General features: G+C 38.0%; 1 protein-coding gene across 8 annotated transcripts in view; it reads left to right on the forward strand.

Annotated features, from left to right (window-relative positions):
• The window catches only part of FARS2 (phenylalanyl-tRNA synthetase 2, mitochondrial), a 608095-nt gene that overhangs the window by 220137 nt on the left and 360731 nt on the right, over nt 1–27227 (forward strand). The gene's annotated exons all lie outside the window — the stretch shown is intronic.

Raw genomic sequence — 27227 nt, forward strand, 5'->3', positions numbered from 1 at the left:
TATACTTACTTATGCTCTCTTTGTTTTCACTTGTTGTAGCTCTCTTTCCTTCTCTCTCTCCAGCCCCCTTCCCGCCATCACACATACAGTGTTTTTTTGGCTAGATAAATATGTAGGTAGGTATAAAAAAATATATGGGAATGATAAACATCAAAGTCAAGACACTGATTACCTGTCAGGCGAAGGGAGGGTGAGTGGTAGCAGTCATCATCATTCTTTGCAAATAATGCCACAAATTATGATTTTTTTGAGCATAGAAGGATTTTTGAGACTATGAAGTTTGAGTACCACTGTTCAATTCCTTCAAAACTGAATTTTTACTAAACATGTGAGGCATTTATTTTGCAAAGAGTAGCAAATCTCATGTGTTTGACAGACCCACCAGAGGGAGCCCATACAAATCCTGCATCTATTTAATCTGATATAAAAAAAATAATAATAAGTACATACCTGGACCATGCTCAGAGAAGCTGTATTTTCCTTTTGTCCCTGGAGATGCCTTGTCCTGTTCCACCAGCTGTGTTCTGTGTACGATTCCTGTGAATATACTCTGAGGGCAGTGAACACACCGAGGGGCTGTGGAGGAGGTAGGATGCTCAGCAATTTATTCTTCGCTGCAGAGTCTTTGTTTCCTCTGAGTGTCTTCATTGTCTTCATTCCCCTTAGATGACTTCCTGTGGGTCAGTTTAATCCAGAGTCTTTCTCTTGCACATGTGCAAGCTGTGCTTCCTTCTGAATTTAAGATTGTTCATGATAAGCCTTCTTTCTTCCTATTTCTGTCATTATTTATTATTAAAAAGATTCTAAATGCTGCTTCTTTTTAATTTTAAGAATGTATCTATCTTATTTTTGTTTTCTTGGCTAGTAATTCTCAAACTTGAGTGTAGTAACAAGACCTGGTCCATTAACTAGTTTTTGTTGATCTTCTAAGAAAATTATAAATAAAAGAGCAATGTAGCATGTTTTATAAATATATATTTGTTCATTTTAAAGGACTCTCCCTTGTCCTGAGATTATTTCCTTGCTACTTTCATAACTATTCAAATATTCCTTTATGAAGTGATGATGATAGAATTTTAAAACAATGCCTGTACTTGGCAAAATAAAGCACTGCCAACCTTATCTGAGTTTCTAGAATTTTTTAAAATTTTTACTAGCCTATGAAATAGGCTTATATTTCTTAAGTAAAGTCTTATATTTCTAAGTAAATATAAGTATGTCTTGATAAATTAAGACATAGTTATATTATGGAGAAGTTGTAAATATTTTATAATTAATATCTAATTTATAAATATCTACATGGAGACAAAGGGGAATGCTCTTATAGAAGAGAGGAGGACTAAAGATATATAGGGAAGTAAGTTTTGATATAATTTGGACCACAGCACATTACTTCATCAAGCAGTCAAAGTTCATATCCCATCCCATATCAACTGCTTACTTCTTAAAAATATCACTGTCTTTCCCCATTTCTTCCTGTCCGAGTGTGGTTAAGGGGTTCCTTCCATGGCCTGTGCTCCTTGCTTATAATCAATCCTAGTGGAGTGGATATCCTTTATTTCGAACAACCCCTTTGACATCCTTTGTGGTTCATCCTTGTTAGAAAACCGCTCTCATTTATCATCAACAAATTTCATTTTTGCTCCCTCTGATATTCTCTCCCACCATCCAGATGGTTCATTAGAACCCTCCTGTTCTTGGGCTTCTTTTTCTGAGCTTCCCCACTGTTACTCTTGTGGTGAGCCAAAGGTAGTCTCTATATTCCTGCTTTCTACCCTGAATCACTTTTCTATCATTCAGTGAATGGCAAGGTTTTATTCTCTACCATGTGGTTATTGGTTCCCTTAATAGCCTCATGTGGAGGGGCTTTATTGAAGGCATTTTTTATTTGGCTTTGATAGATTATAGTCACCATGTTTCCCTAATCTCTTCTTTAAAATCTTTAGGAGGGACTCCCTCTGCCAAAGAGACACTTAAATTGAAATGGCTTTTCTGGTTTTAAATTCTGTTTTTCCGAGCCGAGTGTTTACTTAGGTATATCTCTTGACAGTGAAGCAAAAGGCAACTGGTCACAGTCAGAGGTCCACAATATATTGGATTTGAGTAATACTCCATTATTGGAGGACAAAGGGGGGTTTGGAGAACCATTTAAGAGAGAGACCAGTCTCTGCTTTCTGTGATACAAGGCTTTTGCAGATAATTTGTTCTTGCTATGACAAAATAGAAACTACTAGCGTCTTAGCCTCCTGAGAGCCTGTCACTGACCTATAGTGCTATTGCCCATGACCCTCACTGAGCTTTCAGTACTTTCTGCCTTAAACTTTTAGTATGTGTATGTCTGGTATCTCCAACTGGTTGGTCACTTCCTTAATGGTGTCTCTAACCCAGGTTCCTGCACAGAGTGGCAGTTAGTAAATGTGGCACTTGGATATCTCCCTTATTCTGGTCTGCCAGGTTCTACTCTGCAAAGAATGGCAGCTAACTTAGTTCAGTGCATGGTAGCTCGCCCATTTGCTCTTCTGGCAGGGCATTCTCAGAGCTGGGCACTGAGAATGGGCACTGAGAATTCTGTCACTCGGCTGGATTTCAGGACAGAAACCACATAGTAATGGGCCAAGAAAGCTTAATATAAAGAATTATTCAAAGGACACTTGTGGGGATGAGCACTGAGTGTTATGTGGAAACTAATTTGACAATAAACTATTAAAAAAAAAAAAAGAATTATTCACTATAACATAGAAAATTGGCTAGTAAGATATAAAGAGAACTAGCAGATAAATGAGTAGCTGATACCCCTAGGACTGACACTGAGCCATTAAGGAAGAGCCCCCTTCCCCATATCCCCAGCTGTGGATCACTAATGGCACAGAGATGGTAGTGGTTTCATGTTGGTGAAATTGCTGCATGTCCACATTTTGGAATTTGCTGGAAATCTGCTTTTTGTGGTGCCAGGGAAAGCTATGTTGAAGGTGGTGTCTTGTAGGAAGCACTCTGCTCTAAAATTGCCTAAGAAGGGAAGTTGAGGAAGCAGCTGACCACTGTGGGAGCCCGTGGGGAGCTGAGTGCTGGGTTTACACTGCAGGGCATCTGGGATCCAGCAGGAATCCCTTTGTAATGAAATTCTTTTCAGAGACCTCTAAAGACAGAGTTTAACACTGTGCCAGCTGGTAAAGGAAACACATTTGAAGGGCCCAACTCAATTTTCACAGAGTGGTCAGTGGAGGATTGATTTGTGGCTGAGAGGTAATACATTGATAACTGGCACAGCCAGCTTGCTCCTTTTCCTGAATATCTAGAAGTCTTTAGGGAGATAGTCTGTTATTCACCCAATAAATAAATGGGTTACTAGGGAAAGTCATATTCAGGGAGGCACAAACATTTGGCACAAACATTTGTCCATGATTCTAATTTAAAGTTTCTGAATTTGATTAGGTTGTGGACAAACTCTCTAGTTATTGGTTCTTGGTACATGGAATGCATAAAGGACAGAGGATGTTCTGAAGAGTAAACTTGTGCTTTGGAACCGAGATAGCATCCAGAGAAAAACAGATGAATGTCCTGAAGAGCTCAGGAAAATCATTATCATTTATATTCTGCCTTTGCTATTGGAGGCCAAGAGGGTCTCTTTAGGTTTTTACTGAATCCACATAATTAAAGTAGCAGTATTTTTTGTACTAGCTGGAGTGATGTGTGAAAGTAGCAAAAATATTTTCACAGTGATATTATGCTCTTTCACAGTAGTCTTCACACATTGCTGGAGACCACATTTCTTTGTGTGGTGCACATTACGGAAACCTACTTGTATGGAAGGGATGGTGTAATTTCGCATTTAGCATGGTAGGTGCAGATGGGAAGATAAGAAGAGGTAGTTTTCTTTATCGGCCAGCCTCAGATCCAGCTACTACCCTGTGATACACACATCTCATTGAATTATTGGTTCAGATACCCGAGTCTGTTCTTAAATTTAAAAGATGATGCTTCTGCTTTTTGACTTGTGTCTGCTTTCTGAAGCTTTGTCCTCGAATCTTCTGTCTAATGTCATTCCCCCAGACTCATCCTGGAGTAGGTCTCTGAAATTGTAAACTAATTAATATGAATGAATTTGAAAGATAAAAACAGTTTTCTTAAAATAGATGCATCATTTAAAGACAGTGTTATTTTTCACCTGTATGGAGACTTTCTTTAATGTTATATATATAATTGATAGCATTTCATCATAGCAATGATTTCTAGCCTTATTCTTTTACCATTTGGGAATCTGCTGAGAGATTTGGATAGTACACACACACACACACACACACACACACACACACGATTTTATATATATCTTAAGCAGTATGATATGCTCCTGTATTAGGTTGTGAGATTAGAAGTCACTGTCAAGGAGATAGTTCAGTCATCCTTGTCAATCCATGTCAGTAATTCCCAGCCCAAGTCTATAGTAAGTTAGAAGAACTATTGTTCTTTATTCCCTTAGCAAGTCTCTCTTCCCACTTGTGCTGTTTCTTTATAATGTCTCTCTTGGATCACATTGAGATCCAAACCAGGATTATGTTTGGTGGTAGATTACACAAATAGCAGCAGAAGTTAGGGTTAAGTTAGTTATGGGAAGATAGAGAGTGTTGCCTAATTTGGGAATGACCAGATGTAGGTTCTTGGGGTGACTGGAGGATCAGAAGTGAAATCGAGTTAAGAGTTAGAAGCTAAGAATAGGAGAGTGACTTGAATGTGTTTGGGGAAGCCACAGGAGCAGTTTCTGCCTAAGTTCTTATGTAGTGGCCATTCTAGACCCAAGAAATGGAAATAGTTTTTCTAGGTTTAGAAACTTGTAAGGTAGAGAAATACCTTGAGATCAGACTCAGGTACAGAGTTGGGTGGCATGAGTCTTGTGGGGAGCAGATCTTAGCACACATCCACTAAAGGTGACTCTTGGAGGCCTGGTGTATGTTGGGATCTAGATAATTCATTGTAGGTATCATTTAGGTTTATGACCTAGGCTCAACTCAAAACAGAGAAGGGTTTACATTAGACAAATGGAAAGAATGATTATGAGTGAGAGGCCATTTCAAAGGAATTTTTGGGTCACCTTATCATTCTAGGTGATGTTTCTCAATATTTTAAGAAGGTAGGTTCTTGAAGGTTAAAGACCCTCAGTTCAGTTGTCCCAACTCTTTCACTTTTTCAGTGCAGAAACTTGTGATAGCAATGATGTGTCATTTCTTGGAGAATTTGGTGGTGGGACCCTGTAAAATACGTATCTATCTGCTTTGGCAATAGTGGTATAAATGATTCTTTGAACCAAAGTATCAAGTATAATTTGAAAATCTTGTTGTTAGATGTTAATTACATCATGCATAGATACATGCTATAGCATTTATCAAGTAACCCACAATATACATATCCATAGTAGTAGGAGTAACCATGATTTACTATTAAAAAACTCCTCCAGCATTTGAAATCTACATCTGCAGCCAACCTAGGATACTATTGAAGATTAACTGATAGTCTCCTTCTTATGAATTATGGACATTCTGACTTTTCAGATGTGGTCCAGGGCTATAGGAGGTTTTTGGTGTTGTCCTTTTGTGTTAGGATTCTCTGGAAACAGAACGTGTGTGTGTGTGTGTGTGTGTGTGTGTGTGTGTGTGTGAGAGAGAGAGAGAGAGAGAGAGTGAGAGAAAGATTTATATTAAGCGATTTATTATAAGGAAGTGGCTTACATGATTATGGAGGCTAAGAAGTCAGACCATGAATAGCCAGTGGTATAGTTCCAGTCTGAGTCCAAGGGCTTGAGAAGCAGGAAAGCCAATGGTGTAAGTTCCAGTCCAAATCCACAAGTGCAGTGGCAGGAGATGATCAGCATTCTACCTCAAAGGCAGCCAGGCACAGGGAAAAAAATTGTTACTCAGCCTTTTATTGTATTCAGGCCTTCAACATATTGAATGAGGCCCAGTCATATCAGAGACTGTAATCTTCTTTACTCAGCCTACAGATTCTGATGTTAATCTAATCTAGAAACACTCTCATACACATATCCAGAAATATTGTTTAACCAAATATCTCGCTACTCTGTGACCCAGCCAAGTGGACACGTAAAATGAACCATCACACTCTTTGTGAGCAGCCAGAATGTGTAGTGGAATGCTGAAAGTCCTTAGTCAATTCTGGTAAGTCCTTAATTTTGTTCTGTGCATGCCACATTGTAGTAACTGCTAGTAAACAACTTAGTCAAACGCTAGTAGGTAGCCTTTATTTGTACTTAAAAGTGTGAAAGTATGACATTTTTTTAAACCCCTTTCGGATTGAATAAGGGACTTGAACTTTTGGCTTGTTGGAGCCCATCTGTGGGTCTTGGTGTCATTGATGGAAAATGTTTCTGGTAGCAGTGCTTGTTATTCTGGAAGTAACACCTGCTTTTGAGCTAGTGTGAGGGCAGTCAAATCCTGGCTCTGCATCACTCTCTGGTGACCTTAGATAAATGACTTAACCACTTAAAGCCTCAATTTCCTTATTTAAAAGAAGTACAACTCCCGAGTTGTGGTTAAAGAATTTCGCATGATTCCTGACAATTAAGAGCTCCCCAGCAAATGTTTTTTCCCCACCCAGCCCCTTCTATTATTTTAAAAATAGATGTCTGCCCTTTTTGTGATGGTTAAGTGTAGATCTAGCTGTATATTATCAGTATATTATCCACATGAATCAGATACCTTTTGTGTCTTTTTTTTTATCTGATCTGCTTTTTCTTTCTTTCTTTCTTTTTTAAAGCCACTGCTCTCTTTTCTGTTGACTGATTAGTAATATGTCTCCTGTCATTTTCCTTTAGAGTAGGTGATAGAATTTAGATGGGGCCTTGGTCCTGTTATATTTCACCCACTGGCATCCTGAATGAGCTGTTTAGCCACCTAAAGAAGAAAATGGAATCTCCTTTCTGTTTTATCTGTCATTATGACCTAGGAAGAGGGTGTTGAGAGATCACCATTTTAAAGGTGACAGCAAAATGGATGAAGTTTTCTTCTCCTTTAAATGGGGGTTGTCATGAGAATCAGTTCTCACCAGGGTGGGGTGTTTTTTCTTATTGCCATTGTTGCATTTTGCCTCCACACATCTAGACATTTAATCTTTCATGTAGTTTGTGTATAGATTCACATAACTTCCTTACTTTGACAGATTGAAGTTCCTGATGCTTTCTTTCTGTAGGCTAGAGGTTGACAGAATATTAGTCTACTTCCTTTTCCTACTGGTATCCTTAGGAAAACCCCTAAGAGAGGAAAAGTGCTGAGAAATAAACTTGTCATGATATGCTAGAGTTAATAAAAGCAGGCAGAACAACAACAACAACAACAACAACAACAACAACAACAACACTGACCAGATTTTCAGAATAGCTAGAAGCCTTTGGCAGTATATCTAGGGAGCAGAAGGAGGCAGGAGTCACTGATGATGCCCACTGATCTTGCTGCAGAGCCCAACCTCTGTGCAAGCCAGGAAACAGCTGTGTGGCGTCAGGTGGGCATTAACTTGCTTTCTCGAGGATTTCCTGACCCTGGCTTTTTGAGAACATACATTTCGTCACTAAGCAAGGAAGTGAGTAACCTTTATAATACATTTAACTTGAGTTTTCTCTCATGGAAGCTTCAGTTAGGGGAGATTTGGAAAGATTGTGTTGTCCAATGGAGACCTGTTAGTTTGCGAATGAAGGTCCATTGTTGGGAGGGGGGAGTCCCTGAGAAAGCATAGGAACCTGTCCATTTGAAACTTCGAGCTTCTCATTTTGTACTGCACCCTTGACAGCCAATATTGTTCAGCTGCCTGGCATAAGTTGCTTTTCAAAGTTTTTTTTTTTTTTTAATGTTTTATTTATTTCTGAGAGGGAGAGAGAGAGGGAGACACAGAATGTGAAGCAGGCTCCAGGCGCTGAGCTAGCTGTCAGCACAGAGCCCGACGCGGGGCTCGAACCCACGAACCGTGAGATCATGACCTGAGCCGAAGTCGGACACTTAACCAACTGAACCACTCAGGCGCCCCCATAAGTTGCTTTTCAACTACCAGTGATTTTTGTAGCGTCTTTCGCCACAGCGCACTGACTGCTTCACATCTCTTCCCATTACTCCATTGGCACAAAGTTCTGTGTAGCAAGGAAAGGAAATGAGACAAGCAGTAGGGAGAGAAAATAAAGTCTGCTTTTGCAGTGCAGAGCTTTAATGCATTCCCTCCCCTGTGCTAATCTCTGTAACTTGATTAATTGGCATGTGGTACGTTACAAAAAATCCAGGGAATGACAAAACTGATTCAATATCAATTAGCCAAAACAGGAATGGACTTCCCGTAGAGACCCTAGTATGGAGTTATATTTAACTGGGCCCTTTCAACCACAAGTCTTCCCAAATGATGAGCAGTAGAAGATCTCACTTAGGGCCCAGTTGTTTAAAGAAATTAAAAACTGTGGAAATTAGCGGCTGAAATCCTCTTGGATGAGTCTGCTATCCCTTTAATATGTCTGTCTATTCATCTCACTAAGACATCCCAATCCTTTCTCCAAAGTGATTTGAATACTTAATATTTGCTGAAATGCTTTAGTTGGATTTGAATAACGTAATTGAATTTGCTTGCTGCATTCTAAGGGAATGAAGGCTTGGGAGTTCCTGTGGTAAAACATGTGGACGTGCTTCTTTTTAGAAGTGATTCTTATTTCTCTCTCTGCCTTTGCAGCAAGAACTAATAAGCAGTGGGCCTGCCAAATGTATGAGGCTGTATTCATCTGAATTATAGGCTTTATCTGTCAGTCTCCAGGTGACTGGCTTGTCCCTGGGGCTCAGAGGCGATCTGCCTAGCGATAGGTTTTGGTTGAACTGAGTTAGATATAGATTGCCTTTGTGTTTGGATGCTGTGTGTTCTTAGGAACCACATCACAAACAGGATTGTTGTAAAGTAAAATAAGATCCTGACTAAGTGCAGTTCCTTTTGTTTATAGCCTAGGGAAGGAGACAGATAAATAAACTGGAACGTCAACACAGCACAGTCAGTACAATGAAAAAGACATGGCGAAGCACAGAAGCACAGAAGAAGGAAGTGTTTATCCCTGTGGTAATAATAGAAGGCTTATTAGAGAATCTTAAAGAGAAATTTGAAGTTATCATGGCAGAGAAGGGGTGTTCTGTTCAGATTGTGGTAGTATTTGAAGACATGAGGAAATGAGTGATGAATCCCTGGAAAATGTATTATGGGGTGGCTGGAGCATGGGGAAGTGATAGGAGACGAAGTTAGCAGGAGAGATATAAACTACTTATGAAAGGCCCTCTATGTAACTTTTTGGAATTTGACTGTTAGTTTATAAGGACTAAGAAAAAGAGAGGAAAAAAAATACCAGAGAGTGTTTAATAATTCTTAAGTATAAGAGTGATGCAATCAGATTGGCATTTTAGAAAAATAATTCTGCCGAGCAACCCATGGGATGGAGCAGTGTAGGCAAGGTTGGACATGAGGAGACTGTTAGAAGATTATTTATAATCTGGAAACCAGTTCAGGCTAAGCCAAAGACACAATAGGGATGACAGATATGGAAAAATGGACTTGAAGATGTTAAGGAGGTAGAATTTACTGGATTTGGTGGCTGCACGTGGGGAAGTGTGGAAAAAGGGAAAGTATTTGAAAATAACTCTTGGTCAGCTTTCTTGGTCCTATTCCCAGAGTTGGGGATGACAGGAGGAGAAGTAGGTTTGGGGATTGGGTTGAGGAGTTAGTTGATTTTGGATTACGTCTGGGTAGAGGATTTGCAGATGGCAAGTGTTCAGTAGGCAGGTGCATGTATGTGTCTGGGCCCTGGCACAGTTGTCGAGGACGGAGGTGGAGATTTGTAATCCATGGGCACAGGTGTGGCTAGGAGTTTAGCTGCCATCATCTAGGGGAGCAGAAGTGGAGTCACAAGGGTACATAGCTGAAATTGAGGCCTAAATATGAATATTTAGTGTCAGGAAAGGAAGGAGAAGGCTGCTGTGAAGAAGACCAAGAAAGAGTGACCAACTTACTTGAGAAGAGGAGAGAAAGTTGTAGAAGTGTGAATGAGAGGGAGCTTTGTGTCTTTTTTAGGCTGTTTGTTTAAGGGGAAGAGTTGAATATTTTTACTGAGGACAAATAGCCAGAAAAGAGAATAAAGGAAGAGGAGACATGGGATGATTTCTAAGTAAGAACTTTGAGGAGACAGAAAGTGGTAGGTTTAAAGTATATTGAAGTCACTGGTAGAAGTGTTGGTAGGGTCTGGATCCCCATCAGAGTCTCCCTCCCTCCATCCCATTCTTCCTCCCTTTTAAAATTTTTTTTTAAATGTTTTTTTTATTTATTTCTAGGAGAGAGAGAGAGAGACAGTGTGAGCGGGGGAGGGTCAGAGAGAGAGGGAGTCACAGACTCTGAAACAGGCTCCAGGCTCTGAGCTGGCAGTTAGCACAGAGCCCAACGCGGGGCTCGAACCCACGAACCGCGAGATCATGACCTAAGCCAAAGCCAGACGCTTAACCGACTAAGCCACCCAGGCACCCCGCTTCCTTCCTTTTTTAAACAAATGTGGGCAGGAAGGACTGTGGGATGAGTGCAAAGGCATATGCATTTATAAGTGGGAGTGGGAGGGTAGAAGTCGGGGAATATCCTGATGACTTTTCTTTTTCAGTAAGAAGGAAAAGCCAATTTTTTAATTTCCTTGTGAAATAATGTCGGTGAGACAGACACCTTTAAGGAGTGACATACCTGATTAGCGTAGTCTCTGAAGTTGACTAGAGAGCTAGTCTCTGTAGCTAGTTGACTGTTAGCTAGTCAGCTAATACTTTCTCCAGATTTGGTTCTTGACTCAGCACATAACTATAGAGGCAGTTCTAAATTAATCAGATAGTTAAGGCATGCATGAGCATCTGTTCTGTTTAAGACATTGTGACGGTGTCTTCATTCATTCATTCATTCATTCATTCTTGAGGTCATGCCTGTCACATGAACCCCAATTGGTTTTCCTTTTGCTTCTCAGTTGGTTACAAATCATGGTCACCTGTCTTCTCTCTCACATTAAGAGTTTGGAGGTTGCTTTTTGGGGGTTAGTCTCTCTTTAGCATGCTGACCTCAATCAGAGGAGCATGTAGTCCCTGTATTCAATTTTGTAATCAACTTTATTTTAGAATGTTCTATGTTTTACAGAAAAAATTGCAGAGAGGGTACAGAATTCTGTGTACCCCACGGCCAGTTTCCTGTTATATCTTACATTGGTATGGTGTATTTGTCACCGTAATTGAACCAATTTTTATGTATTATTACCTAAGTTTATTTTTATTTCCAAACCTTCTTGCTGTAGCCTTTCTAATTATCTTTGGCAGTGGGAGTAATACGTGTCTATGATAATTCAGAACCTTTGAGTCGAATAAGCAATTTTGTGTTTTTGGAACTGCTTTATCTTAAACTCTACTTCTCTCTTTAAAAGGTCATGCAATTGAGGGGAAAATGTCTACAAAGAAAAATAAATAGCAACTGGTGTCAATTATGTGTCTCTTATTTTTTATTTTTTAAGTTTATTTATTTTGAGAGAGAGAGAGAGAGTGAGCATGGGCAGAGGGAGGGGCAGAAAGAGAGAGAGAAGAGAAACAGAATCCCAAGCAGGCTCTGCACTGTCAGTGTGAATCCAATGTGGGGCTTGATCTCATGAATCATGAGATCATGACCTGAGCCGACATCAGGAGTTGGACACTTAACTAATTGAGCCACCAAGGTGCCCCTAAGTGTCTCTAACTTAAAAAGTATTATCATCTAGTAAGTATAATTTGCTAGACAAAAATCTTTTAAAAAATGGGTTCATGAGGGATAACTAAAAGAGTGGTTTTTTTGTTGAAGAGATTGTGCACCATCGCCATTTACAACAGTTCCCTATCTTCTTTTCCTCTAGATGGCACTGATTTTATACTGGCCTTTGTTTTTAAGCTATACAATTTGGAAGAAAAATGTCTCTTTGGTTAATGTTATGTCTGTGTTCACTAGTTTACTCTGTTTTCACCTTCTGCTCAGTAGAACACAGAACTAGGAACCTCTCTTAGTTCCTGTAAAAGGCCAATGATAACAAGTCATCATGAGCAATGAGGGAATCGCTGATAATTGTGTGAGTAAGAAGGATTTGTGTCATGTAATCTGCACTACACTCAAGTTTTTGAGTGAGCCTGTCTCTTATCCTCTGGTCCCCTTTTCTGTTGTCAGTGGGGAGTTGTTCTGAGCTGTTCCTTGACATAGAACTTAGTTCTCTTGGCGCTCATCTCCCAGCTCATGCGAAATGTCAGAATCCATCAAAAAGAAATCCTCTTGATCATGCAGAGCTACTCAACAACTACATTGTATTCCGGAGGGGCACCTTTGGGTTTTCACTTCCCACCCTTCTTATTTCCCCCGTAAGTCTTGTGCTCCCACCTGCCAAAGAATTCTCTTTACTTGTTACTCAAAGACTATTGTTTTTCCCCCCATCTAATAAAGCTGGTAATCTTGTGAATCACATCATTTCTAATAGTTATACAGCTAAATGAAACATTAAAAAAAAGTGTCAGCTTGCAGAAATCTTTGATGACTGCAGGCCAAGCATCATTCTAAAATAGAGCACATCAGTAGACCGAAATGTCATTTGGACACTATTCTTGAGATTTGGAAGCTCCTCCTCCTCTTTTCTTCCTTGTCTTTTATGTCTTTCTCCTCTTTTTTCTTCCCCTTCTCCTTTCACTTCCTCCCATTTCCTCTTTATTAAAATGCTGGTTTGCTTAGCCTGAATTCATAGTTATCACCTCATTTCTTTCTTGTACTCAGTGTTTCTACTCAGACTATTTTATTTGGCTGTATCACTTGGCAATATTTTCCCATTAATACGATCTCGGATTATAGCTTTACTACTCATGTTTCTTGTGCCTGCATTTGATACTGTGCAGAGCAAGCCTGCTGTGCCACAGGGTGTTAGACTTCTGCTCTGCTACCTCAGGCGAAGATTGGCTTAGGAACCCAGACTTAACGGAGTTGGTGATGTAGTCGTGGCCTAACTGGTGTGCCAGCTGGTTAAAATTTCATATGCTGTTGACGTGACCTTACCATACTTGTTTTACTGTTATAATGCGGACAAGCTTTGCAGCTTTGAAAACATTATATCTGTTTCAAATATATTTTTCTAAATGCCATCTGAATGCTACTAACACAATTTCTTGTTCCAGTACTTCCTTAGCTTGTTTACATTATTCAGAAAACAAGCCTGATTTTTTCTTTCACTGTGAGATCAGGCTAGGCTTCACACTTCAGGCAGGAAAGGTGGAATTAGCAGCATTAAGGTAAAGTTTAAAATGTAGTGAACATGTGCTCTTGTGCATCGCACATGTGTAACATACGCTGCTGGATGTCTCTGAGGGACCTTGCCTTTGTGAGCCCCCCATCACCTCAGGGTCTATTTGAACTAAGGTTTTATTTTGATTATTTCCTATACTATTTCATCCTCCAGGGTTTTATGCACGGAGCAGCAGTATCATAAATCTGTGTCTTTTCTTTCTGGAGGTTTTCTTCTGAACCACTTTTGGATTTGAGCATATTTCTTGTGCTTTCTCATCTGTATGAGGATCACTTATTTGCTCAGCTCTGCATGAGGATCATTTATTTACTTCAATTCCACATTTCTACCGCTCTTGTCCTTTGGTTCTGTTCCTTCCTTTAGTGCAGAAGGAAAGGGTTGAGGTAACCTGCATCGCGTACTGGTGTTGTAATAGGTGCCATGAGAACATCAGGCTCTGGGTGCTCGATATTGCCTTTGGAAGTACACATGGCTTCTGCTACACATTGCCTTCCTGTCAATGAGACAAAACATTGTGCAGCTCCCAATTGGTTTCAGAGCAGTCTTCCTCCAATAACTGTCCACAGTGATGCACTTACACATATTAATACATTTGAAAGGCAAACCTTAATTATGTTTTGAAGGATTTAGTGGACCTCATGCAATAACAGTGATTTAATTAGGGTCTACTGCCACTATTCCTTATAAGGTGCCTAGAGCATTATCATTGTGTGAAATTGTGGCCGCTCATCTCTGTTTGTATTCAGTTCCTAGTCCTGTCCATCTGGCTCTATAAATCCTTGCTACACAGGAGACACAGAAATTATAATATACATGTTGTCACGGAAGTTGCCACAGGAAACTGGAAGATGGGTCTGTGAGTCAGATTTTGGTTCGAGATCAGACTCCACCACTCACTGTGTAAGAGGCAAGTTATTTAACTTCTCTAAGCCTCAGGTTTCTTATCTGAGAAATGGGAAAATACTTAGGATTGTGAGGATTAAATGGAGGCATAGAATAAGTAAGATAAGCACTCAAAAAGGCAGCAAATGCAGTAAATAATCCAGAACTGTTAGCCCGTGGTAGTGCAAGCAACAGCAGCAGCAAAATTTGTTACAGGGTCATTGTGTCTTCACTGGAACCCAGAGGCATGGTGCGTATTTAGCATGACTGTGAAAGGGAGAGTGCATAGATTAAACTAATGACCAATGGGTATCTTTAAATGGCTGAAGAGATAAACTACTGCTTCAGTAACCACAGACCAGCCCTAAATAACTCTGTCCTGATATCATCTAAGCCCCTTTTACACTTGGCCACTCGTGATTTTGCATAGATATGTATTATTCTTCTGACCATTTGCTTTTTATTTGCTTTTTAAATGTGTGTTTAAAAATCTGGGCCATTTTGAAAAATCCCTTTGACTTTCTAAATTTTAAATTTAACTGGCTTTTGCAATCCACTTTTAGTTTTATACCTGATTAGAATTAATTTCTCACATTCATTCTTTTCTCATTTGTGAACCACTTGCCCAGGCTTTTGTAAGTAATTTCGGTAAGGGTAGAATTGTGTTATTAGTCAATTGGGTTTGTGCAAGAACACTTAAGAAAATGTCAGAGAAATAGAAGAAATCTTGGTTAGAAAAACAAATGACATAGCCTATTGTGTGCAGTTAATGGGAATCAAGTTTAATTTCATCAGCAATGGATGTCTCTCAGACATAAAGCTGAGAGAGGCACCCACTTCAAAGGTCCCTGGAATCAGGAATGAGCTGAGTATTTTAGTCCCAGCGTGATGGCTAATTGGCTCAGTAGCCTTAGCCTCTGCGCATCATCCCCTCTCTGGATTTCATTTCCTTATTTTGAGTTGGTTTTGTTGATCTGTACAGTCCCTTCTAGTTCCAGTATTATATTTGCTCTCGGAATAATAGCTATTTTGTTCACATGGTCTTATTCTTTTGCGTTGTAGCCTCCACATGGCCTTACAAATTACTGCTTTTCTTTCTTGGAGAGTTTTCCAAACTTCAGTCTTTAGTGTATATTACAAGTGAGTTTTGGTTTTCCCTGTATATTGCATATACTATTAGATGCTTATAAATTTTGAAAAATAGTCTTAAAAGTTACTGACTTGTTTTACTTAGCATTGTCCTAAGCTCTACAATCTCTGAAATTATGGGTTTCGTATGGGAGTGACATATTTTACTAGAATACTTAAAATAATGTATTTACTTGTATACCTTCCTAAATCTTAAAAGAATGTGTGCTGCTTTTGGGGGAACATTGGTGGGTTTGGGGTTTATTACATCATCTATCCCCATCCTCCTCCAGCATTTTTGGTGTGTTTTCTGTATCTGCACAGACATGCCAGTGCTTCTGATTGATCTATTAAAACTAGATAGGCCACAATGAATAGTTGAAGCATGTAGTGCACAAATGGACTCCGTGATTTATGCTAACTGACAAAGCTTGGACAAAACACACATTCTGAGAGACTTATATTCCACCTGTGTAAAGTACTCATAGTAGGAGTGGGAGGGTTTGTGGGTAATGGTGGGGAGGTTCTATGATAGACAGAAAGAGATAATGAATGTATCAACAAAGTAGTCTTTGAAAAAATAATAATGCCCCTTACAAATATGAGATATGATTAATATTATCAGCAAGAACATGACATTTGGAGAACGGTACTCTCTTCGTTTGTGAACACATGTGCTAGGGCTGTCGTCTTTTGTAAGACTAGAGAACCGTCATGGTGTTTGTCTTTCACCTATTCAACAGTGTGTTTAGTGTAGGTTATGGAAGGAGCATGATTGATGAGACATCCTTAACCTTTATGTTCTGGTATTAGTTTGAGAGAATGTTTAGTTTTTATCTCTCTTAGTTTTGACCCATGAAAACCAGGAGAATCACCACATTGGACTAAATCTCTGACTTTAGGCTCTGAATTCCTAAATGATCAGTGTCTCTCATTTGTTTGAGTGGAAATTTGAGAGAGGATTCCATTTTTTTTCTGGTTACAATGACATTGGTGTCAAAAAGACTATTTAAGCGTCAGAATGAGGGGAACATAAAGCCAATTTAATACATGTATACGTATTTACATAATGTTACAATAAAACCATATAGATATTGTTATTTATAGAGGATTTTAGAACCTTAGGAAATATCAAATTGGATAGCATTTGGTGAGAAATATGCTGTTTTTCTTCTACCTTTTGTTAATGACATGGAGCAAGGGCCATTGGTTTTTACCTCCATGTGTCACATTGAAATATCCATGTTGTTAATATAAACATCAGTTTAAAAAAATATTTTATGCATCCAATGCCCTTAAATAACAGCAGTATAAAAGGATTCTTTCTTGTCGTGTTCATTAACTTTTTACATGACATTCTGTTGGGCATTTGGAGTGGTACAGGAACAAGATGGCACTTCTAAAAAGGGTCATCTTTGTCTGGTGCCTTGGTTTTTGTGGCTGCCACCCAGAGAATGCATCATTTGATAGCCAGGCTCTTGTGGCCAGGAGGGCTTGTGTTCATGAAAGAAACAGTTCTTAACTGGCTGTCCTCCTGTCCCCCAGTCGTCCCTTGACAGAGGTATATTTGCATAATTTGAAAGCTGCCGCCTTGCAGTCTGGCTTCTCATCAGTCTATATCTAGGTACTGACTGGGATCTTCTCCTTTGAAACAGTGACAGGTCTTGAAACACCCTCCATGACAGGGAGTCACTAAGAACAAAGGACAATCACAGAGGTTTTAGAATAACCAAGAGCTGGGGACAGGGTTGAATGGTAAGATTCACTGCCTACATGAGTGACTCCATGAACAGTGGGAAAGGGGGATATTTTATCAAACGCACAGAAGCCAACACAGAAAGTTAAGGAAAATGAAGAATCAGAGATGAAACCTCAGAAAAAGACCTTAATGAAACAGATAAATGATTTACCTGATGAAGAGTTCAAAATAATGGTCATAAAGATGCTCACAAAGTTAGGAGAACAATGCATAAATAAAGTGAAAATTTTAACAAAGAGATAGAAAATATAAGAAAGTACTGAAAAGAGATAGCAAAGTTGAAGAATATAATAACTGCTCACAAAAATTTAGTACAGAGTTCAACAGTAGACTAGATGAAGCAGATGAAAGGGTTAGTGAGCTTGAACACAGGGCAGTGGAATTCATCCAGTTGAAATAGCAAAAAGAAAAAAGAGTGAGAGAAAAGATAACTTAAGATACTTATGGGACATCATCAAGATGGATATTTGTATTATAGGGGTCCCAGAAGAAGAGAGAGAGAAAGGGGCTTATTTAAAGAAATATTGACTGAAAACTTCCCTAATCTGGGAAAGGAAATAGACATCAAGATCTCAGAAGCACAAGGAGTTCAAAATAAGATGAACACTAAGACACATTATAAGTAAATTGCCAAAAGTTAGAAGGAAGGATAAAAATTTTTAAAAAATGTTAATTGAAGTATAATTATATTGTGTTATATTAGTTTTAGGTATACAATATAATGATTTAACAATTCTATACATTACTTAGTGGTCTTAATGATAAATATACTCCTAATCTTCACCTATTTCACCTGTTTCCCTTACACACCTGCTTTCTGGCATCCATCAGTTCTCTGTATTTAGGAGTCTATTTTTTTTTGTTTGTCTTTGTTTTGTTTTTTTAATGTTTATTTTTATTTTTGAATTTTTTTTTATGTTTTATTTATTTCTGAGAGAGAGAGTGAAAGACAGCATGAGCAGGGGAGGGTCAGAGAGAGAGGGAGACACAGAATCTGAAATAGGCTCCAGGCTCTGAGCTGTCAGCACAGAGCCTGACACGGGGCTCGAACCCACGAACCGTGAGATCATGACCTGAGCCGAAGTTGGACACTTAACCAACTGAGCCACCCAGGCGCCCCTGTTTATTTTTATTTTTGAAGGAGAGAGAGACAGAGTATGAGCCAGGGAGGGGCAGAAAGAGAGAGGGAGACAGAATCTGAAGCAGGCTCCAGGCTCTGAGCTGTCAGTACAGAGCCCAACACAGGGCTCAGGCTCACGAACTGTGAGTTCATGACCTGAGCCAAAGTCAAATGAGTCGACTGAGTCACCCAAGCGCCCCTGTTTGTTTTGTTTCTTAAGTTCCACATGTGAGTGGATCCTATGGTGTCTTAAAAGGAAAAATAGCAAAAAAAAACTTGTTACGTGCAAGAGAACTCCCACACCCTCTCCCATCCCATAAGACTGTTAGCAAAATTGCAGGAGTGGCATGATATATCCACAGTGCCAAAAGAAAAAGCTGCCCAACCAAGAATACTGGACTCAACAAAGCTGTCCTTTAGAATTAAAGAAAAGGTAGAGTTTAACAGGCAAGAAAAAGCTGGAGGAGTTCATCTAGAGAGGTCTTAGAATAAATGTTAGAGGAATTTTCTTAAACTGAAATAAAAGGTGCTAATTAGTAATAGGAAAACATAAAGTATAAATCTCACTATAAAGTTAGTTATGTAGTTAAATTCAGAATAATTTAATGTTTTAGTGTTAGTGGGTTAATCACTTAGAACTCCAGTATGAAAGTTAAAAGACAAAAATAGTAAAAATAACTATATAATAATTTGTTAATGGATCCATGAGATAAAAAGATGTAAATTGTGACATTAGAAATATAAATGGGGGGTGTAAAATGTAGAACTTTAGAATGTGTTCAAAGTTAAGATGTTATCAGCTAAAGTAAATGGTTACAACTCTCTTGTATTTTATATAACCCTCATGGTAACCACACAACAAAAGCCTGTAGTAGATACACAAAAGATAAAATGAAAGGAATCTAAGTATACTACTTCAGAAAATCATCAAATCACAAAGGAAGAGAGCAAGAGAAAAGAAAGGAGCAAAGAAATTACAAAACCACTAGAAAACAGCTAACAAAATGGTAATTAATTAGTACATACCTATCAATTATTTTAAATATAAATGGAAACCTTCCAATCAAAAGACATAGAGTGGCTAAATGGGTTAAAAAAACAAGACTCAACTATATGTTCTTTATAAGAGATTCATAAATAAACTCATTGCAGGGTTAAGGACACACATAGACTAAAAGTGAAGGAATGGAAAAAAATATTTCCTGCACATAGAAATCCAACAAAAGCTAGTATATCATACTTACATAAGACAAAATAGCCTTTGAGAAAGACTAATAAGAGACAAAGAAGATCCTTATATAATGGTAAAGGGGGTTGATCCAACATGAGAATATTTAAACTTTGTAAATGTTTATACCCCTTACATAGAGCACCTAAATATATCAAGCAAATATTAACCCACCTAAAGGGAGAAATAGACTACTATACAGTCATAGTAGGGGACTTCAGTATCCTACTCTCATTAATAGATAGATCGCAGACTGAAAAATTAAGGAAACATAGGACTTAAAACTCTACATTAGATCAGATGTAGTTACCAGACATTTATAGAACAGTCCATCCAATAGCAACACAGTACACATTCTTCTTGAACACTGAGGAACTTTCCCTAAGATAGGCCATGTCATATGTTAGGCCCCAGAAGAAATCTTAATAAAGTTATATCAAACTTCTTTTTTTCTTTAAATGTTTTATTTACTTCTGAGAGAGAGAGAGAGTGAGCAGGGGAGGCTCAGAGAGTTAGAGAGAGATACAGAATCTGAAGCAGGCTCCAGGCTCTGAGCTAACTGTCAGCACAGAGCCCTACGCGGGACTTGAACCCACAAACCATGAGATCATGACCTGAGCCAAAGGTGGACGCTTAACCGACTGAGCCACCCAGGCGCCCCTATCAAACATCTTTTTTGGTCACAGTGTTACGAAACTAGAAATAAATAAAAGATGAAAGCTAGAAAATTAATAAACATTGGAGATTAAACAACATGCTACTTAACAGCCAGCAAGTCAGAGAAGAAGTCATAAAAGAAATTTAAAAATGTCATGAGACAAATGAAAATGGAAATACAAAGAGGTAAAATTTATGAGATGCAGCAAAAGCAGTTCTATCAGGGAAGATCATAGTGATAAACATCTAAAATTAAGAACTAAAAAGTATTTTGTATAAACAACCTAAGTTTACAACTCACGGAACCAGAAAAAGAAAAATAAGTGAAGCCCAAAGTTAGTGTAAGAAAGGAAGTAACAAAGAGCAGAAGTAAGTGAGATAATGGTTTTTCAAGACAAATGGAAAAAATCAGTGAAATTAAGAGTTGTTTTTTTAGAAAGGTTAACAAAATAGATAAAACCTTAGCTAGACTTACCAAGAAAAAATGTGAGAAGACTCAATATAATCAGAAGGATTTGGTAAAGATGAGACATTACAACTGATACTACAGAGATGTAAGTGATAAAACTACTATGAACAATTGCATGCCAACAAATTGGACAACTTGGAAGCAGATACATTCCTGGAAACATAATCTACTAACACTGAATTATAAAGAAATAGAAAATCTGAACAGACCAATAATGAATAAGGAGATTAAAACAGTAATCAAGAACTTCCTTATAAACACAACCACAGGACCAGATTGCTTCACTAGTGAATTCCTCCAAACATTTAAAGAAGAATCGATACTAGTCCTTCTCACACTTTTACAAAAACTGCAAGAGGAGGGAGCACTTTTAAACTTATTTTACCCTGGTGCTAAAACCAGACAAAGACAATACAATTAAAGAAATTATAGGCATTCTTTGGAGATATTTCTAGTTCAGTGCCAGACCACCACAATAAAGTAAATACCATGGTAAAATGAATCTAATGAATATTTTGGATTCTCAGGGCATATAAAATTTATGTTTATACTATACTGTAGTCCATTAAGTGTATAATAAGATTATGTCTACAAAAACAATGTACATACCCTAATTAAAAATTCTTTATTGCTAAAAAATGCTAACCGCTTTCTGAGCTTTCATTGAGTAGTAATCTCTTTGCTGGTGGAGGGCCTGGTCTTAATGTTGATGGCTGCTGACTGACCAGGCTGGTGGTTGCTGAAAGTTGGAGTGGTTGTGGCAATTTCTTAAGACAATGATGAAGTTTGTGGCATCAGTTTACTCTTCCTTTCACAGTTGATTTCTCTGTAACATGCTATGTGGTTTCATAGCATTTTATCCACAGTATAACAACTTTCAGAATTGGAGTATATCCTCTCAAACCTGCTGCTTTACCAACTAGATTTATGTAATTTATAAATCCTGTTGTCACTTCAATGATCTTCACAGAATCGTCACCAGAGTAGATGCCATATCTGGAAACTGCTTTCTTTGCTTACCCATAAGAAGCAACTCCACATCTGTTAAAGTTTTATCATAAGATGGCAGCAGTTCAGTCATATCCTCAGGCTCCACTTCTTTTTTTTTTTTTTAATGTTTATTTTTGAGAGAGAGCTAGCGCGAGAGAGCATGCACATGCATGCACAAATGGGGGAGGGGCAGAAAGGGTAGGAGGGGGACAGAGGATCCAAAGTGGGCTCTGTGCTGACAGCAGTGAGCCTGATGTGGGATCGAACCTTCAACTGGGAGATCATGACCTGAGCTGAAGTCGGGTGCTCAACTGACTGAGCCCCCCTAGGTGCCCCTCCACTTCTAATTCTAGTTCTCTTGCTATTTTCACCATACGTTACTTCCCCCAGTGAAGTCTTGAGTCTTCATTTGTATTCAACACAACTTCTGTGAAGTGCAAGAAAGCAAACACAGTAACATGAGGTATGACTATAGTAGAGGCCAATATCCCTGATGAGCATAGATGCAAAAATCCCCAACTAGTATTAGCATAAGTATTAGCAAATTGAATTCAACAGTACATTCAAAGGATCACATAGCATGTCCAAGTGGAATTTATTACAGGGATTCAGGGATGGTTCAATGTCTGCAAATCAGTGTGAGATACCGTATCACTGTAATGAGGGATAAAAATCATATGATTCCAGTGGATGCAGAAAAAGGATTTGACAGAAATCAATATCCATTTATAGTAAAAACTCAACAAAATGTGTACAGAGGGAATCCACATCAACATAATAACGGCCATATGTGACAAGCCCACAGCTAACATCATACTCAGTGATGAAAAACTGAAAGGTTTTTTTCCCTGAGATCAGGAACTAGACAAGGATGCCCCTTCTCATCACTTTTATTCAACATAGTAATGGAAGTCCTAGCTAAAGCCATAAGACACCCCCAAAAAAGAATCTATATTAGAAATCAAGCAGTAAAACTATCTTTATTTGCAGATGACTTGATATTATATGTAGTAAACCATAAAGAACCAACCAAAACACTGCTAGAGCTAATTCAGCGAAGTTGCCAGATGAAAGATCAATATACAGAAGTCTGTTTTGTTTCTAAACACTAATAATGAACTACCAGAAAGAGAAATATTAATTTGGGTTAGTAACCAAAATGTATAAAGAATCTATAAGAATCTATAAAAAATTTCAATTAAAAATGGGAAGAGGAACTGAATAGGATATTTCCTAAAGAAGGTATACAGGTGGCCAACAGACACATGATACGTTAATCAACGTTACTTCTCATCAGGGAAATGCAAACCAAAGCCACAATAAGAGATGCCCTCATACATGTTAGAGTGATTTTTTTTTTAATAGTTTATTGTCAAATTAGTTTCCACATAACACTCAGTGCTCATCCCCACAAGTGTCCTCCTCCATGCCCATCCCCCCCTCCCCCCACATCCATCAGTCCTCAGTTTTTGTCAGCATTCAAGAGTCTCTCATGGTTTGCCTCTCTCCAGAGTGATTTTTTATCAAAAATAAATAACAAGTTTTGGTGAGGATGTAGGAAAGAGAGATTCCTTGTGCACTCTTGGTGGGAATATAAATTTGTGTAGCCACTATGGAAAACAGCATGGAGGTTCCTCAAAAAAATAAAAATAGAACTTCCACGTGATCCAGCAATTCTCACTTCTGTGTATTGACCCAAAGGAAAGAAAATCACTATCTTGGAGTGTATCTGCACCCCCATGTTCATTGCAACATTATTTTTTATAGCCAAGATACAGAATCAACCTAAGTGTCTATGATGATGAATGCATAAAGAAAATGTGGTATACCCTCCACACAAATATTTTTCAGCCATAAAAATAAAGGAAACCCTGCCATTTCTTTTCTTTTTTAAAAAAATGTTTATTTATTTTGAGAGGCAGAGAGAGATAGAGCATGTGTGGGGAGGGGCAGAGAAAGAGGGAGACACAGAATCCAAAGCAGGCTCCAGGCTCTTAGCTGTCAGCACGTGAACTATGAGATCATGACATGAGCCGAAGTTGGAAACTCAACTGACTGAGCCACCCAGGCACCCCCCTGCCATTTCTTACAACATGTATGGACCTTGAGGGGTTTTGGTGCTTAGTGGAATGTCAGAGAAAGGTGGATACTGTATAATCTCACTTATATGTGAAATCTAAAAACCCCTGAACTCCTAGAGTAAACATTCTTGGTTGCCCGAGGCAGTGGGTTAGGAGGTGGGTAAAATTGGTGAAGGTGGTCAAAACTTAACAACTTCCAGTTATAAGATAAGTAAGTCCTGGGGATATGATATACAACCTGGTGGTAGTAGACCATAATACTGTATTGTATATTTGAAACTTGCTAAGAGAGTAGATCTTAAAATTTCTCATCATAAAGAAAAGAATTTGTAACTGTGTGTGATGATATATGTTCACCAAAGTTATTTTGGTTATCATTTGACAGTATATATGTACTTGAAGTCATAATGTTGTCTACAAGTCATACAATGCTCTATGTCATTTTTATCTCATTAAATAAAAATACAAAGGCTCATCTTCATCTTTTGGCATGGACACAGAGCAGAGCTGTGACCCTGTGGGCTCCCTTTTCATATGTTTTGTTAGTTACACCAGAGTTGTTATTCTGCAAGACTCAGCCCCAGATTCCCTTTCTAGTTGATTAACTTGACATTGTTAGTGCAATGTATTTTTAAAGTGTATGATTGTGAGTAAATGTTTTTTTAAATTATACAGCTAGATCACGTAATAAGATTTTTACTTTTAATGGATATTAAGAGGTATCTTTTGGAATCTGGGGCTTTTACAGTTTTCATCAGTTATTTATTGGAGCGGGGGATACTAATAACACCTTCTACTTGGATATGCATTTTGACCAAGAGCACCTCATTCTTTTTTTCTCTGTACTATTACTAATGAAACATTCTCTTCCATTTCATCTTACTAGTTCAGCTCTCCTCCTCTTTTTCTGATTAATACGTGGTTGGAGTAGTACTCATTCCTGGAAAAAAATGCTTTATTTTTATCCATAGGAATACTAGATGCTCCTTGCTGTGTGTGTGTGTGTGTGTGTGTGTGTGTAGGTAATTATTTTGGGGTAAGTAACTATATTTACATAATACATTATGAGTTATTTGTGCTCTTATTTGTATATTAAATTAAAGGCACATGGTGTCATTATATATAATTTTTAATTTTGATCACTTGGTAAAGATGGCATCTATTAGATTTCTGCACCATAAAGTCATTATTCTTCCCTTTGCAATTAATAAGTTTCTCTGTGGGAGGATATTTTGAAACTATATAAATATCCTCTTTTTCAATATATTTAGCCCCACTAATTTTAGAATCCATTAAAAAAATATTGCCTGAAATGATTACTACTTTGGTGTTTGCCAAATGGTCATTTTTTTAAATCCATCATTTTTCTAAAGTTATTGTTTAGAATTTTATTATTAGAAAGGCCACCCTTTACCTTCTTTCATATGTATTTATTCAATTAATTATTTATATCAGTATGGTTTTGTGATATTTATTTGTTTTGTGGGTTATAGTTCCTTACTAAAATGATTTATTTGGCTTTTCAGTTGACCCCAATTTGACCATTGGGAGCCCCTTCAAATAATCTGTTTCTTTTGACACATTTTCATCATTCCTTGGTTCCACATCATATCTCAGGTTCATGATGTGTTCTCTCTGCTTCAGCCCTAGAATCATTTATTTCTTTAAGGAGACCTGCTTTTTCATTAAAAAATGGCATTTAGAAACACAGGCTTGAGTATCATTATTGCTGTTGTAAGATCATTGATTCTAGGTCCCCTCAACGGACAGAACTAGGAAATGTGTGTACAAGTACTTGTTTCTCTCTCTTGAAGAGAGACCACGAGCAGGGAAGAGGCAGAGGGAGAGGGAGAGAGAGAGAATCCCCAGCAGCCTCCGTGCCTAGTAAGAAGCTTGATGGGGGACACGGACGGGGCTTGATCTCATGACTGTGGTATTATGACCTGAGCCGAAATCAAGAGTCGGAAACTTAACTGACTGAACCACCCAGGTGCCTCTATATGTACTTTTATTTACTTGTTTAATCTGTGTATATGTAAAAGATATGAATTCATATTGATACCTCCAATTCCAAGTCATTATCACATGAGTCTTTCCAGCCTTCCTCCTCATTTTTTTGACAGTTAATTACCTACAATGTATTTGCTTACTTCATCAGTTCTAGAATGAACATTGGATAGTTTCAGAAATGTTGGCACATGCAATATTTGCTATAATAATTTTATGTTTAACAAAATAGTTACAGTATAATTTTTCAAATTTACTGTCTTTTCTGCCCTCTTCAGTGTGGCAGTGTCATTTAGTAAGAATAGAATTAGTGCTATTGTTATTCCAGTTTGAGTTCTCACCACATCTGGGTGGATTTTAATTATTGTTTTTAATGTTTTGAGTAGAGAAAATAGTACCATGATTCTAAATGTCAGAACTATACCAAAAAGTTTACTTAAGAAAGTCTTATTCCTGTCTCATCCCCACTCAAAGTACCTCCTTTTGACTTATTTCTGACTCACCGATCCTTCCCAATCTGCAGTGTTACCACCTCCTTTCCTTTATGCAATTCATCTCTTTAGTTTGCAGTTCATCTTTTCTATGCTGTTTGTTCAGTTTTGTTTTATACAAATGAACAAGTTTGTGTACATATTATTATTTTTCCTTTTTTTTTTTTTTTACATGAAAACCCACAATTCAGTTTTATTTTAAAGTAGCATATGATAAGTGCTTTTTTGGCCTTTGGCTTTTTTCACTTAACAGTGTATCTTGGGAATCATTGCATATCAGTTCAGAGAGATCTTCAATCTTTGTTGTATCTGCAAAGTACTCCATTGTAGGGATAGACCATAGTTTATTTAACTTCACTCTTACATATGGATGATTCTTTGTTTCAAGTATGCTGTGGTTACAAATAATGTTACAATGAAAACATTGAACATAGGTATTCTGAAGGTTTATCTTCAGAGAAGTGGAATGATTGGGTCAGGAGGTGAACACAAATGTAATTTTTGTTAGATATTGCCAAATTTGCCTTCAGATAGGTTCTTCCAGTTTCTGTTTCTATCATCAGTCTATGTGAGTACATGTTTTCCCAAGCCTCACCAAAAGAGTGTGTTTTGCTTTTTAATTTCCACCAATGTCATAAATTAAAAATAATATGTCAGTGTTTTAATTTGCATTTCTTTTTTGAATAGATTTCATATGTTAATGGTCATTTTAATCTTTTTTTTAGTGAATTGTGTATTTGTGTATTTTTCCCATTATTCTAGTGATGCCCCTTGTGAACTTTTAAAGGTTTCTTATGTATTTGGATATTGTCCCTTGTCCTATTGTTGCCTGAAAGATTTTTTTCCTTCTTTTTCTTTTCTTTCAGTTTCCATGTAGAAGGGCCTGTCTGTTCTCTTCTTTTTTTGGTAATGACTTTTAGTTTATAGTATTGTAGTCAGAATGGAGCTTATTATTTATTATGGGCCATACTTCTTGTTTCTTCTTTAATGGAGCATACTTATATGTTGTCTGGGTCCTTGAGAAGAAAGTATATTTATATTTTCAGGGGAGCAATGTGTGCGTGTGGGGGGGGGGGGCT

Source organism: Crocuta crocuta, unplaced genomic scaffold (genome assembly GCF_008692635.1).
Source record: "Crocuta crocuta isolate KB4526 unplaced genomic scaffold, BGI_CrCroc_1.0 scaffold24, whole genome shotgun sequence".
Lineage (NCBI taxonomy): Eukaryota > Metazoa > Chordata > Mammalia > Carnivora > Hyaenidae > Crocuta > Crocuta crocuta.